The 16,202-nt window shown below is 45.3% G+C and overlaps 1 protein-coding gene across 17 annotated transcripts in view; it reads left to right on the plus strand.

Moving 5' to 3' along the window:
• The first annotated feature begins 7,323 nt into the window (after positions 1-7,323).
• LOC144509222 (thyroid hormone receptor-associated protein 3-like) overlaps positions 7,324-16,202 on the plus strand; it is a 114,774-nt gene continuing 105,895 nt past the window's right edge. For 12 of the 17 annotated variants that reach the window (XM_078237738.1, XM_078237747.1, XM_078237743.1 and 9 more), the window contains exon 1: positions 7,324-7,457. The gene's annotated coding sequence lies outside the window, so the exon portion shown is untranslated. Of the gene's footprint in view, positions 7,458-11,593; positions 11,854-16,202 lie in introns of all 17 variants that reach the window. The other 5 variants (XM_078237742.1, XM_078237751.1, XM_078237746.1 and 2 more) reach the window with 3 other exon arrangements.

Below are 16,202 nucleotides of genomic sequence, written 5' to 3' on the forward strand. Positions count from 1 at the left end.
GTGCTGGGGAGTAGGTACAGAGAAGATGTCAGGGGTAAGTTTTTCACTCAGAGGGTGGTGGGTGAGTGGAATCGGCTGCCGTCAGTGGTGGTGGAGGCAAACACAATAGAGTCTTTTAAGAGACTTCTGGATGAGTACATGGGACTTAATAGGATTGAGGGCTATAGGTAAGCCTATATGTAAGCCTAGGTAGGTAGGGACATGACTGGTGCAACTTTTGGGCTGAAGGGCCTGTTTGTGCTGTATTTTTTCTATGTTCTATGTTCTTCCAACATTGCACATTTGTAACACTCTTTCCTGTCAATTCTTCAATTAATTTTTAAGTTCTTATAAAGTACATTCATTGGTAATCAATGATGCTTGCATTGAATCTTCTTATTAAATGAAATCATAAACAATTATTTTAAAATAAGCTATTCAATTAACATAGAAACATAGAAGATAGGAACAGGGGGGAGGCCATTTGCCCCTACGAACCTGCTCCGTCATTCATCACGATCATGCCTGATAATCCAACTCAATAGCCTAATCCTGCTTTCTTCCCATAACTTTTGATCCCATTCGCCCCATGTGCTATACCTAGCTGCCTCTTGAATACATTCAATGTTTTGATATCAACTACTTCCTGTGGTAATGAATTCCACAGGTTCACCACTCTTTGGGTGGAGAAATATCTCCTCATCTCCATCCTAAATGGTCGACCCCGAATCCTCAGACTGTCCTACTCCGATTCCTACCTCTTTAATCTGCTTGGAATATGTAAACAATTGCTGCATTCCTCAGGCTCAGAACACGAGGAGATGCCTCATTCCTCGGAAGCCAGGTATGGGGGTGACAGTCTGGAGATAACATAGATTCTGCAGTAATCGCCTCTTGCTGCCACTCTCACTAGCCAAAATGTGGATGTGTTTCAAAGGCATAACTCAGGGTGCCAGGCTCCAGCAGATACTAAGGCACTGGTCAGGAGGGTCTGACCCTGATCTCTATCACACTCCTTATAGATTTCAGGAGTGAACCCTAGGGAAACAGCCTACAGACACAAAGCAGCATCTGCGGCTTGATGATAGCGTTCTTACCTTTCAGACAGAAGGTTGTGGGGTCAAGTCCCATTCCAGTCCAAATCCAAGCTGATGCTTCAGAACAGGCCTGAGGGAATGTTACACTGTTGGAGGTGCAGTGTTTTGGAGGAAGCATTAAAACAAGTCCAATTGCAGCACTATTCCAAAGTGGAACGGAGGAATTCTCCACATTTTCCTGACCATTATTTATTCCTCAACCGACACTGGAAACAAAGGGCCAGATCTTTAGACAGGAAGGCTGAGTTGGGAAACGTCCTGACCCTGGAGTCACACTTCCTTTAAAGGGTTCCTCCGACTGCCAGATTTTTTTCTTGGTGAGGGATTGCAGAAGCGAGTCAGGCTTGCTGCCTTCGAGGGGAGGCCTGAGGTGGCAATGGAGGCAGACAGATGGTCAGGATGGAAGGCCAGAACGTCCGCCTTCCTTTACTGGAACATTGGTTCAGTTTTAATGATGAATGTCAGGTCCTCAAGCACTCACCTCACATCCCCACCCACCCACCCCAAGCTCCATTGCCCTTTCCATGCCCATAATATCCTCCATGCCTCTTCATACTCGTCATGGCCCCCTCCATGCATATATATTCCCAGGCCTCTGCCATCCCCCTCATAGCCCCTATCCTGCTCACACTCCCCATGTTGCCTCCATTCTCACTATGTATCTTCCATAACCACTCAGCCAGTATCCATTGTGGGCAAACTTCAGAATGTCTTTGAAAAAGACATTAAAAACAAGTAAACTTGTAGCTATCTAATCCCATTCAAATAAACAATATTGATAAAGCTCTTCTTCAGAAAAAGCAATTTCAGAAAACTTTAATCCCCTCAAATGGCAAATCTATCGATCATCCTCAACATTGGTGCCCCACAAGGCTATGTTCTTAGCCCCCTACTATACTCCTTATACACCTATGACTGTGTGGCCAAATTCCCCTCCAACTCAATTTTCAAGTTTGCTGACGACACCACTATAGTGGGTCGGATCTCAGACAGAGTACAGGAATGGGATAGAGAATCTGGTGAACTGGTACAACGACAATAATCTCTCCCTCAATGCCAACAAAATGAAAGAGATTGTCATCAACTTCAGGAAGCGTAGAGGAGAACATGCTCCTGTCTACATCAATGGGGACGAAGTAGAAATGGTCGAAAGCTTCAAGCTTTTAGGTGTTCAGATCATCAACAACCTGTCCTGGTCCTCCCATGCCGACACTATAGTTAAGAAAGCCCACCAACGCCTCTACTTTCTCAGAAGTCTAAGGAAATTTGGCATGTCAGCTATGACACTCACCAACTTTTACAGATGCATCATTGAAAGCATTCTTTCTGGTTGTATCACAGCTTGGTATGGCTCCTGCTCTGTCCAAGACCACAAGGAACTATAAAAGGGCCGTGAACGAAGACCAGTCCATCACACAAACCAGCCTCCCATCCATTGACTCTGCCTACACTTTCTGCTGCCTCGGCAAAGCAGCCAGCGTAATTAAGGAACCCACACACCCCGGACATTCTCTCTTCCACCTTCTTCCGTCGGGAAAAAGATACAAAAGTCTGAGGTCACGTACCAACCAATTCAAGAACAGCTTCTTCCCTGCTGCCATCAGACTTTTGAATGGATCTACCTTGCATTAAGTTGATCTTCCTCGACACCCTAGCTTTGACTGTAACATTACATTCTGCACTCTCTCCTCTATGTAGAACAAAGAACAATACAGCACAGGAACAGGCCCTTCGGCCCTCCAAGCCTGCGCCGCTCATGTGCCCAACTAGACCATTCGTTTGTATCCCTCTATTCCTAGTCTGTTCATGTGGCTATCTAGATAAGTCTTAAATGATCCCAGCGTGTCCGCCTCAATCACCTTGCTTGGGAGTGCATTCCAGGCCCCCACCACCCTCTGTGTAAAATACGTCCCCCTGACATCTGTGTTGAACCTTGCCCCCCTCACCTTGAACCTGTGACCCCTTATGTTTGTCACTTCCGACCTGGGAAAATGTTTCCCACTGTTCACCCGATCTATGCCTTTCATAATTTTACACACCTCTATTAGGTCACCCCTCATCCTCCGTCTTTCCAGGGAGAACATCCCCAGTTTACCCAGTCTCTCCTCATAGCTGAGACCCTCCATACCAGGCAACATCCTGGTAAACCTTTTCTGTACTCTCTCCAAAGCCTCCATGTCCTTCTGGTAGTGTGGCGACCAGAACTGGACGCAGTATTCCAAATGTGGCCTAACCAACGTTCTATATAGCCGCAACATCATATGCCAACTTTTATATTCTATGCCCCGTACAATATAATGTACAATATAATTTGTCTGTATAGTGTGCAAGAAACAATACTTTTCACTGTATACTAATTTATGTGACAGTAATAAATCAAATCAAATCAAATTGCATACCATTTTTAAAGAGTTCCAAGGCCGTGCTGACTTAGCAAAACCTGGTCCAGGTTGTCTGGTCATTATCACATTGCTGTTTGTGGAGATCTTCTGGGCACTAAATGGCTATGATGTGGAGATGCCGGCGTTGGACTGGGGTAAGCAGAGTAAGATGTCTCACAACACCAGGTTAAAGTCCAACAGGTTTATTTGGTAGCACAAGCCACAAGCTTTCGGAGCGTTGCTCCTTCATCAGGTGAGTGGGAATCGTATTCACAAACAGAGCATATAAAGACACAAACTCAATTTACAAAATAATGGTTGGAATGCGAGTCTTTACAGGTAATTAAGTCCTAAAGGTACAGACAATGTGAATGGAGAGAGAGTTAAGCACAGGTTAAAGAGATGTGTACAAAATGGCTGCCATGATTCTGATATCACAACATTGATTCACTTCAGAAACATGCTCTATGCACCTGTAATGTGTAGTATGTTGTCCTGAGGCATGAGGGAAGATTAGCTAGTGTCCCTGATGCTGCTCCCTACAAACAGGCTCTGGGATATGGAGAGGGACACCAACCAAGCTCCTTGTCCCTGGTCCAAACCTGCTCAACTACATCTTCTGCTCCACCCATCTAATGGAGTATCTGCTGTTACAATGACATTGGTTCTAATCTGGATGATGGATCTGTACTTATCCCTGGATGACTACAGATGGAAGGATTAAAATGATCTACAAGAGGTAGGCTTATGCTCATTGTTGGACTCATAATGCAATAGACAACCAACATACGAACATACGAATTAGGAAGAGTAAGTCACTCGGCCCCCTAAAGCCTGCTCCACCATTCAATAAGCTCATGCCTGATCTGATTATAACCTCAACCCCACATTCCTACTTACCCCAATAACCTTTCACCTTCTTGTTAATCAAGAATCTATCTAGCCCAGCCTTAAAAAGATTGAAGATTCTGCTTCCACTGCCTTTTGAGGAAGAGAATTCCAGAGACTCATAACCCTTTGAGAGAAAACATTTCTCTTCATCTTTGTCTTAAATGATGACAGCTTATTTTAAACAGTGACCCCTAATTCTAGATTCTCCCCCAAGAGGAAGCATCCTCTTCACATCTACTTGTCAAGACCCCTCAGGATCTTTCAATCAAGTTGCCTCTTACTCTTCTAAACTCCAGTGGATGCAAGACTAACCTGTCTAACCTTTCCTCTTAATACAATCTGCCCATTCCTCATATTAGTCAAGTAAAACTTGTGTGAACTGCTTCTAATGCATTTACATCATTGCTTAAATAAGGAGACCAATACTGCACACAATACTCAAGATGTGGACTCACCAGTGCCCTGTACAACTGATGCATAACCTCCCTACTTTTGTATTCAATTCCCCTCACAGTAAACAATAACATTCTATTAGCTTTCCTATTTACTTGCTGTACTGAAATCCCTCTGAATTTAAGAGCTCCTCAACCTCTTACCATTTAGATGATAAGCTTCGTTTTTATTCTTCTTGCCAAAATTTGCTCACATTATATTCCACTTGCCAGATTTCTGCCCACTCACTTAACCTATCTGTATCCCTTTGTACCCTCCTTATGTCCTCTTCATAACTTACTTTCCAATCTATCTTTGTGTCATCAGCAATTTAAGCAACCATACCTTTGGTCCCTTCATCCAATCATTTATAGAAATTGTGGAGTTGAGGCCTCAGCACTGATCCCTGTGGCACACCAGTTGTTATGTACCAGTAACCAGAAAAAGACCCATTTATGGCTATCCTCTTGTTTTCTGTTAGCTAGCTAATCTTAGTCCATGCCAATATGTTACTCCCTACACCATGAACTTTTAATTTCCGCAATAACCATTGATATGGCTCCATATCAAAGTACAGTACATCAACCAAGCATGTGACTCTTGCAAAGAATCCCAATAAATTGGTTAAACATGATTTTCCCTTCACAAAACCATGTTGACTTTGCCTGATTACCTTGAATTTATCTAAGTACCCTGCTATAGCATAATTAATAACAGCTTTGAACATTTTCCCTATGAGAGATGCTGAGCTATATATAACTGGCCTATAGTTTTCTGCTTTCCTTCTCCCTCCCAACATGAATATGCAAAGCACAGAGAAGAGCTGAAAAGGAAATTAGAGGGTTTATGAGACTAGGTTCGAAACCAACATAAAAGGAAACCCAAAGTTATTTTGTCAACATATAAGTACTTAAAAGGTTGTCAAAGAAAGAGTTGGGTTGATTAAAGAACAAAAAGTTCCTAAAGTGGCAGAGGACATGACTGAGGAGAATCTTGCATCTGTCCACTGAATGATGTGGAGATGCTGGCATTGGACTGGGGTGGGCACAGTAAGAAGTCTCACAACACCAGGTTAAAGTCCAACAGGTTTATTTGGTAACATGAGCTTTCGGAGCGCTTCTCCTTCATCAGGTGAGTCAGGTGAAGTCATGTTTTCACCAAAGATTATGATGGCACGAATCTCACAGTAAAGGAGGAGAAAGGAAAGAAATTTGATCCGTTAAAGACAAAGAGAAGACACTTAAAACACTGCCAGTGTTCAAAGCAGAAAATACATCCCATCCAGGGATGTTTCCTAGGTTGCTGAGGGAGACAAAGGTACTGATAGTGGAAGCTTCAGTCACAGTTCTTCTTCTTCTCCTTCCAATCCTCTTTAGAAAGGAAGTGATGCCAGAGGACTGGAAGATTCCAAATGTTACATCCATGTTTAAAAAAGGGAGAGGGGTGAGTCCAAAAACTACAAGCCAGTCAATCAAACATCTGTAGTGTGGAACATTTTTGAGACTTTAATCTGAGACAAAGTTAATTGTCAGTTGGAAGAGTTTGGGTTGATGAACATTAGGTGACATATATTTGTAAAGGCAAATTGTGTTTTGAGTAAATAAAAACACTCTTTTTCAGAGTTGTATGGACTCAAAACATTTCTCGCCACAGTTGCTGCCAGACCTACTGAATTTATCCAGCACTTTCTGTTTATATTTTAGATTTCCAGCATCCACAGTATTTTGCATTTGAAGAAGAATACTTTGAAGAAGTATTGGAGAGGGTTGATGAATGTTGTGAAGTTAGCATTGGGCAGATGGATTTTCAAAATTTATTTGACAAATTTAAGACACTTCAGACTTGTTTGCAAAATTGAAGTTCATCGGGTTAAAAGGGCTGTTGTACCTTGGATATGATGTGGAGATGCCTGCGTTGGACTGGGGTAAACATAGTAAGAAGTCTAACAACACCAGGTTGAAGTCCAACAGGTTTATTTGGTAGCAAAAGCCACTAGCTTTCGGAACCTTCTCAATTCGGAACCTTGGATATAACATTGGCTGAGAGACAAGCGGAGAGTAATGGTGCATGAAAGCAGAATGTTTCAGGTTATGGTGACCCCTCATCAGAACTGTTGAACGTCAGGATGAATGGGCATTGCATCCTGCACTAACTCTTGATTCCCTCTCTGCAGATGCTTACTGCTGAGAATTTCCAGCATTTTCTGTTTTTATATCAGATTTTCGACATTTGCAGTATTTTACATCTTTAAAAATGGTATATAGGGGATTTTCAGACTGCAGATACAATGGTATGCTTCATGGGGCTGGTGTTGGAAGCACTGCTCTTTATGAGCTACCCAGGAATTGGGTACAAAAGCCATCATTTCATTGCTCACTGCCCATCCCCATCAACGGGAGACTCGGGAACTCTGGGAGTTGTAGTGTTGGCGCGGGCGGCGATGGGGAAAAGGAACTCCATTTCCCGACGGGCGCCGCGGCCGCGCAGGCGCGGTAGGTGGCAGCGCTAGTTCGGCGCAGGGCAAGGTGCAGTGAGCGGTGGTGGCCGGTTGGGCGCAGGCGCAGTGAGTGGAGGTGGCCGGCTGAGCGCAGGCGCAGTGGGCGGTAGCAGTGGCTGACTCGCGGCCGGGGAGTTGGAGTGAGGCGGACACGCGGAGCGGCCGGGCAGTCGGCGGACGGTAGGTGCGGGGTCCGGGCGGCGGTTAGCCCGCGAGGCGGAGGATGGGTAACTAAACCGGGCGGGAGTTTTTTTTAAATGATGAGGCGCCCATCGGGCCCTGCAGCTCCGAGTGAGGGGAGAGTGCGTGGCCGAGGCTCCCTCCCCGGGCCCAGGCCTCACTCGCCGCCCTGACGCGGCTCCTGCACTCGGGAGCCCAGATAAATCCGCACAAAGGCCGGCCGCAGTGAGCAGGGCCCGGGGCGGAGGCGGCTCTATGAGCGGGGAGGGGGAGTAGCGATTGAGGCCAGTCAGGGAGAACGGTGATTGTTAGGGATTTAGGGGGGGGGGGGGGGGGGGGGGGGCCGGGGGGGGGCCGGGGGGGGGGGCCGGGGGGGGGGCCGGGGGGGGGGAGAGTGCCGGGGACATGAGGAATTAGAGGGGGGAGAGGGTTAAGGGGACTCGAGGAAGGGGGGATGGATACGGGGTTCCGGGGCAGCAGGAGGGATAAGGTGTTCTGTAGGGGAAGGGGGGAGGGTAAGAAAAGGGGTCTGGGGGGGCGGGGGTGGTAGGAAAAGGGGTCTGGGGGGGTGGTGGTAAGAAAAGGGGTCCTGGGGTGGGGTGAAGAAAAGGTGTCTCGGGATGGGGGCGGGGGAGGGTAGGAAAGGGGCCCCGGGGTGGGAGGGGGAAAGGTAGGAAAGGGGTCCCGGGGTGGGAGGGGGAGGGTAGGAAAGGGGCCCCAAGGCAGGGAGGGAAGAAAAGGGGTCTCAGGGTAGATAAGTGGGGAGGGACACCATAAGAAGTCTCAGGTTAAAGTCCAACATGGTTTATTTGGTAGCAAAAGCCACTTGCTTTTGGAGCCCTGCCCCTTCGTCAGGTAAGTGGGAGTTCTCATGGATACATGGACCGGGGGGGGGGGGGGGTTGGGGGGAGAGAGAGGGATCAGGGGTGCCGGGGAGAGGGGGGTGGGGGAGAGATATGGAGTACTGAAGAAAGAGGTAGGGATAAGGGGTGCTGCGGATGGGGACAAGGGGTCCCGGGGTGAGAGAGGGAGAAGGGGGAGGGGGATAAGGGGACCCGGAGAAGGGGGAGAGGGATAAGGGGTCAGGGGTGGGGAGATGTTACAAGGACCTGAGAATAGGGGGGGGTGTGGAAATACAGGGACCTGGGAATGGTGGGGGGGAACCTGAGGGAGGGGTGAAGGGGAGGGGGAGACTTAAGGATTGAGATTTGGAGGGGTGACTGGAGATGGGGAAGAGGGTGAGCAAGTGACTGGGGGAGGAGTGAGAGTGAGGAAGACTGGGTAAGGGGCGGGTGGAGACAGGGACAGTGGGTGTAGATTGGCTCTGAACCTGTCATCCAGGGCCTCCTGGACAATGCTAAATTTCTTCCTTACACCCCGAGACCCATTCTGGCTGCTGGTGTTTAGAGTTCGATCCCTCCGCTTGCACCTTCAGATCTTTGTAGTGCTATTTATTCCAACTCTGGTCTCTGTGCTCCTCCTGTGATCAGCAACGAAACCCAACACTCTGTGTAACCTGCTGGTAAAATACTCAGCAGTGTTGACACTTGAACTATGAGGAGGCGGTTCAACTGAAATTTGTTCAGGATTCAGTTGAAATTCTCAGCACCATATCAGATATATCTGATCAACAGATATATCTGATCAACACATATATCTGATCAACAGATATATGCTAGGGTGAATCTGGAGAGACGGGATGGAACAAAAGTGGGTTTGAGTTTTGGAGGTGCGATTATCCACCTGGGTCTCCTGTTGACACATAATAAATGATGACTTGCTTTGGAGGTCGGCAATGGTTTTAGCAACTGCAAACTGGGATTTTGCTGCTGTGGTTTGTGACAGACTGAGATGGGATCGGGATGTGCGAGATTCAGGATTGAAGTCTTTTCCACCTCCCTGTGAAGCAGTGTGCATCACAGTGCACTCATGTGACTGTATTTGCACTAGGGTTTCCTCTTGGAGTTCCTGCGGTTCTGCAAATCAAGTTGCAACTTTGTTGACTAACTGATTTGATTTATTATTGTCACATGTATTAACATACAGTGAAAAGTATTGTTTCTTGCCCGCTATACAGACAAAACATACCGTTCATAGAGAAGGAAACAAGAGAGTGCAGAATGTAGTGTTACAGTCGTAGCTAGGGTGTAGAGAAAGATCAACTTAATGCAAGTTAGGTTCATTCAAAAGTCTGCCAACAGCAGGGAAGAAGCTGTTCTTGAGTCGGTTGGTGCGTGACCTCAGACTTTTGTACCTTTTCCCCGATGGAAGAAGGTGGAACAGAGCATGTCGGGTGCATGGGGTCCTTAATTATGCTGGCTGCTTTGCCGAGGCAGCGGGAAGTGTAGACAGTCAGTGGATGGGAGGCTGGTTGCGTGATGGATTGGGCTACATTCACAACCTTTTGTAATTCCTTGCGGTCTTGGGCAGAACAGGAGCTCTGATGCAAGCTGTGATGCAACCAGAAAGCATGCTTTCAATGGTGCATCTGTAAAAGTTGGTGAGAGTCGTAGCTGACATGCCAAATTTCCTTCGTCTTCTGAGAAAGTAGAGGCATTGGTGGGCTTTCTTAACAATAGTGTCGGCTTGGGGGACCCCATTATTTGTGCACCTGTTTGACGGCTTCATCCTGCTCCTTTCCCTGCCTGAGAAGTCGTCTTCCTGGACTGCAGGTGGAGGCTGTTTGGTTTTAATTATTAACTAGGGTGCCGGATGTTTGGCTGCGTCATTTTGTTTCACAGTTTTATCTTTTCTCTTTAGTATCTGAGGGTCTGAAAGCTGGGAGTTATGGCCAGGTTTATAGTGGTATAAGTTTAGATGGCTTTGTGAACTGTTGCTGTTCCTGAAACCTTTCTCGGCCAAATCAATACCTGACTTCGGTGTTCTGTACCTTTGCCCCACCTGACCCTTGTTCTCTTGTTGATTTAGGAACTTGGCCTGATTCCTAAAGTGTGACGTTTGGAATAGGACACAGTGCTCCAGCTGAGATTTACAATAACTTTCTTGCTTTTGTATTCTCTTCTTCTGCAATTTGTTTTTACAAAGCACCTTTGAAGTAGCAAAACATCACAGAAGTGTAATCGGGCAAAAATTGACACGACTAAAGATGATGACTTTCGGATACGTGGCCGAAAGCTTGGTCAAAGAAGTGGATTTTAAAGAGAGGCAAGGTTAAGAGAAGGAATTCCAGAACTTGGGGCTTAGATAGTTGAAGGCACCCCTGCCGACAGGGAGGCAAAGGACATGGGGCTATTCCTGATGCCAGAATTGGTGGAACACAGGCCTTGGAAGGTTGTACGAAGCCAGGAATTGTCTGTTGACTTGTCTTGCCACTGTCGGAAGATGTGTGTGTGTGAATCCTGGGTCTGTCTGTTCTTGCACCACTTTTTAAATTTAGCATTTTGTTTAAAGTGCCTCTTCTCATTAAAATGCATCATTGTTCAATTCCCTTTGCTGATCTCAGTTGATGTTCTGCTCAGCACGCTGGGAAGGAGAGAATGAGCCACAGTTTCTGCTTCTACTGGTTTTGAAGTGATGCCTGTTGTAAGTTTGAGGGGGCATCAGTTGAGGACAGAATGGAGCATTGTAGTGATGCTGCCCCATCAATCATATGTCTTGCCAACATTCAAACAGTGATGTGAGTGAAGGCAATTTGCATAAGGCATGAAAGGTTAGTCCCTTGGAGAGGTGAGAGAAGTAATGAAAGACTAGACCTTGCCGGGGCTGTGACTGACACGTGACATTTCTGTCATATGTGACGTTTGTCTCTGGTTTTTCTGTTGGGGCTGAAGGGAATTTCAGCATTTGTCAGAATGCGTGACCAAGTCTGAAATAACAGGGTGCTGGGTGTGGCTGCGTACACAGTTTCAAATGGATTACAAAGTATAAAAGGAAAGCAAAACAGTAACAGCTGAAGTTATTACTGCATTTCCCTTCCTTAAACCTATTATCTGGGGTCAAATTAAACAACATCTATTTCCTGACCAAACAGCAACTCCTTTGCTGTTTATTCGCTTCTCAGGAATGCAGGGTCAGAGATAGAAATTGTGCAACAGAAAAGAGTTATCTGTTACTTTTCTACTGTGATATTACTGTGTAATGTGCTCCTTTCCTGTGCTCTTGTTTATTCCACATAGCCTTTACATCCCAATTAGACTGCTCCTCTTGCACTGCGGGTTCCAGGGCCCTGACAATCCAGCATCTTGCAGTTGTTCAACCGCTTGGTCTCTGGCAATGGATCTTGCCCAGCACCAGTGAGCTATAAGAGTACAGCTTGCCCACCCCCAGATGCTCACTCATGGGGTTGTTTTCTACACTGCCACTGCTGGAAGATCTGCTTTAATCACCTCTCTGTTCCTGGGGCAGTGAAAGTGCAGCAGGGTGATCCCATATATTGGTGAGTTATGTGCTGCCTTTATCAAATCAATTGCAGAGGTAGGCATTGTAATACCCAATTAGGTAAATGTGGTGAAAGGCTACTCTCATTTGCTGCAGATAATCACTGTAACTAATGGAGTGAATGCCAGTTCTGATTGCCAATGCTGTGACTGTTGCTCTTGGCTTGTTGAGAACACCATGTTACCCAGGAATCCAAATTACTTACACAGCAGCTTTTGTTCATAACATTTTTGTATAAACACATCATCAAAATGCTCTTTTCCTTGTTGGGTGCTGCATGCTTGAATGATGCTGGGTTAGAGAGGGAATATTTAGCCCAAGTTCACATCCCTGATCATTTTAATTTTTTTTTGGGATGTAAGCATTGCTGGAAAGACTGGCATTAGTTACCAATGGATAGGTATCTTGAGATATTTGTGGTGACCATCTTCTTGAACCGATGTATCTGTGTGGTGTAGGTATACCCATAATGCTGGTAGGTAGAGTTCCCGGATTTTTACACAGTGACAGGACCAGCAATATATGTTGTGAGACTAGAAGGGGATCCTCAGGGATATCAGAATATGATTCAGCATGGATATTGGGCAAGGTGATGATTTGGTTTGGCCAATTTCCCCTATGGTTGAATGGCAATGTTGGCAAACTAAAGGTTACAGTTCAAGTTTGATGAAATATGTAAAATGACAGGATAGGAAGTTACACAGCTAACCATGGGCAGCTGTTTCAGAAGAGGAGGGGGGGGGGGGAGGGAGGAGGAGGGGGGGAAGGGTGTGAGAGCTGAGGTGCAAGTTGTTGCTTTAACACTGTTGCAGGTTGAGGTTGTGTTCCTGTCCAATGTTGGCATAACCTGTTCCTACCGCCATGCTGTCCAGGCGAATGTGAATTACACTGTGTGTCATTGTGTCAGTGACCTTCTGGAAAAGACCGCATTCATGTGAGAGTAAACTGACTATAGCAATGGTTTGAACATGAAATGTGGAACACGAACCTGGTTCCTCATCACCTGGTGCATTTCAAGGCCAGGTATTTTCTGGCAATGTGAGGCAGGAGGAGGATGAATGGAAACTTAGCAACAGGAGAAGGGCAGTTAGCTCCTTGACCCAGTTCCATCAAATCTATTTGCTGCGTTCCATTGATTTGGATTCTATTCTCAGAGCAAATAGTTTCATTGTGTCTGTCATGTATGATTCCTTTTATCATTTTAAACAATTAGATCAGATTATCCTTCAGCCCTCTATATGCACGGGATTTCAAGACAATGCAGTCTGCCCATATAATTTGATCCTTAAAGGATTGAAGAGACAGCTTCCATTGGTGGAGTAGGGTACAGCCTCCCCAGGGTGTGATGGTAGAAATAGTTGCGACCTTTGAGGTACTTAAAAATGGTAGCAAGGATTTTATAATCATTCTCTGGGGCACAGGAAGCCCAAGGTGTGAGAGGACACAGGCAGCTGAGTTCTGCACAGGTATTTGGTGGGCTGGAAATGGATGAGAGCTTAGATTCAGTGGGCAGAGGTTAGTGATATTCCTGAGGTGAAAGCAAGTGCTGACAGTGAAAGGTGAGCTGCGCTCAGAATGGAGCTGATGCTGAGGTTTCGTACCTATGCAGTCAGCTTGTGAAGGCAAACTGGGGAGCTTGATGTAGCCCAGACAGGAGCCAAGGAGTCTGGATTTGGTGACATTGAGCAGGATGAACTTATACCAGTTGGAATCAATAGTTTTATATTTGTTATTTTCTTCTTTGAAGCACAGGCCTACTTAGCCCATTTGGTGAAGGCTGTTGATCAGGTGCCAGAGACCATGAGTGGCATAGCAATAGGGCGCAAGATTTTGCAAATTCATCAGTAGCCTTGTAAAGTCTTTAGCTCCACTGCACTTTGTCTCATAATTCTGTTGGTGGAGTATGTAAAGAAAGATTGGACACTTAAAACGTGCCTTCCAGACTGTTAGGCATCCCAAAGTGCTTTATAATCAATTATGTACATTTCTGATCAATTATCTTAAAGCAATTTGTGCAAAGTAAGCTCTCTCTCACAGCAGTGAGAGAATGACCAGATAATCTGCTTTGGTGTTGTTGGCCGAGACATAAATATTGGCTTGCACACTAGTGAAAACTGCCCCGTTCTTCAAAATAATGATGAGGGATTTTTTTTCCATCTGTCTGTCACACCAAACATTATAATGGCTGCAATCCAGATCTGTATCTGAGTGGGTCTGGGGGAGGCTGTGGAATTTATTCAGCTCCTCAGCCAGAACAAGCCTGATCTTGAATATTCCTGGAAATGCCATTTGTCGCAGGTTTGGTGGGTCAGAAATATTATAATTTGCTTTTGAAGTATTGACAGCAGTGCTTCTTTTTGGTAGGTTTGCAGCTTGGGATTTTTGATATTGGACTGTTTTCTGGCTTTTTAGTTTGCTTTTCAGAATTATGGTGCAAAGTCAACTTTTGATCTTGGTCAGGTGGAACTCAGCTGATATTTCTTTGGGGTGTGGGGAGCTCCACATTCTTTTAAATAATCACTGCTGATTGCGGAGCTGAATAATGGAGATCACTGGTTATTCACCTGTCATAGATGGATATTAAAGGATTATTTAAAGCAGACAAGGGAGTTTTTGTATTGAATAAGAAGGACATATGTTCCCCAATTTGCCCACTCTCCACCCTCTATCCGCCTCACTGAAAAATGAACTGGTCATTTGATCTTGCCATTTTTGAGATCTTGGTGTGTATAAGAAAGCTGCTGCTTTTTAACCACATTTCAAAATAACTTACTTTCCATGGAGCGATTGTCTCAGAGATATGGAAAGGCATGTGTGTCATCATTCTTCTGTCTATCCTTAGCTGTATTATGGGAAGAATAAAATATAAGCTCCACCTCCTGTGATTAATAATGGAAACTAGGTGCAATTTTATTTTTTCCACTGCCATCAAGTTTGAGATAAACTAATCCGAACCAGGTCCTGAACCCCAGCTTTATTGGCATCCAGTGGAGTGCATAGTTTTGTAAAGCATGTTGTTTGGTGACTATTATTACAGGTAGTTATTTACTTTTCACTGGCTGCTGCTACTCAGTGAATGAGTTGAGGACATTCATCGTCTTTTTGATGCAGGTGATAACGTCGCTTTAATACCTGTTGTAGTGTATCTTGCTCTGCAGCCAGCCTCCCTGCCTCACCATGTCTGAAACACATTCACATTTCCCAACCTGACCCCACCCTATCTCTGAATGCTGTGCTTGTCTAACGTGCCAAATAAACTGAACAACCAGATTTGCCATGCAAGTTTAACATATTAATAATATCAGACGGTTGTGGTTTGAAACTAGTTTGTGTTGGTTATTTTGACACTCTTCTTGAAACCTTGTGTCTCGCACCAACCGCGCGCACAGCCCAGCTCAGTCAAGAAAACTATTTTCTGCGTCACAGAAGCAGGACATTCAGCCCATCTGGTCTTTGCCGTGTTTAGACTCCTCCGGAGTCTCTATACACTGTCCAGCAGATCTCTTCGTTCCCAGCTGCCTCATGTATGTGTTAATTAGTTGAGTCTGTGGCAAATTTATTTTTGAAAGAAAGATGTTGTTGTGTTCCCTGATACATCAATCATCCAATAGTATATAGAGTATCTGTTAACCATGGTCCCTGTTATCTTGTGATATTGCCTGTTTATGGTATAGATGTTCTGACTGCTGTTGCCGTATTGTAACTGTATCCGATGTGCTTCACTCCTAGCCCTCTCCCACCTTCCTCATCATATGAATCACTACTGCTGCAGGGAAGCCAGGAGAAGAATCCCAGCTAAACTGAAGATCACTGAATATGTACCTAGTCTTCACTGACTTATTTTTATTCCGACAGTTCCTTCGTGTTTACAATAATACTGTCGGGCAGCCGCAGCATTTTATTGTGTGCAGCATTGTGAACTAAAGCCAAAGTGCTCCAGCCTTTCATTGCAGTGATTTCAGGCTAAGTGTTGAGAGAACTCTGCTAACTAAAACATCCTAAACTCCCGTCACAGACAGTGAATAAGTTAACAGGATTTCTGTAAATTGGAACAAGACATGGGTGTAGAGCCTGGCATTAGCTAAGTATGACCTGTTTCTGATAGTGCCTAGAAGCTGATTATAGCTGCACACTGACCTTGTCCCTCCAATACTGACAAATGTACAGATCAAGCTAATAGCCAAGGGATGGCCTTATTCTTCTAATGCTGATGGATGCGTAGGTGCAGCTGATGTTATTACCTCCATTTACATGCCAAATATTGGAGCTTCATAGCTTTAACAATCAGCAGATGGGACTTCGGGGCAACTACATAAGGTGGCCCTTTGCAACAGTCCAGCAGCCATG

This window comes from Mustelus asterias, chromosome 21 (genome assembly GCF_964213995.1).
Source record: "Mustelus asterias chromosome 21, sMusAst1.hap1.1, whole genome shotgun sequence".
In the NCBI taxonomy this organism is placed as follows: Eukaryota; Metazoa; Chordata; class Chondrichthyes; order Carcharhiniformes; family Triakidae; genus Mustelus; species Mustelus asterias.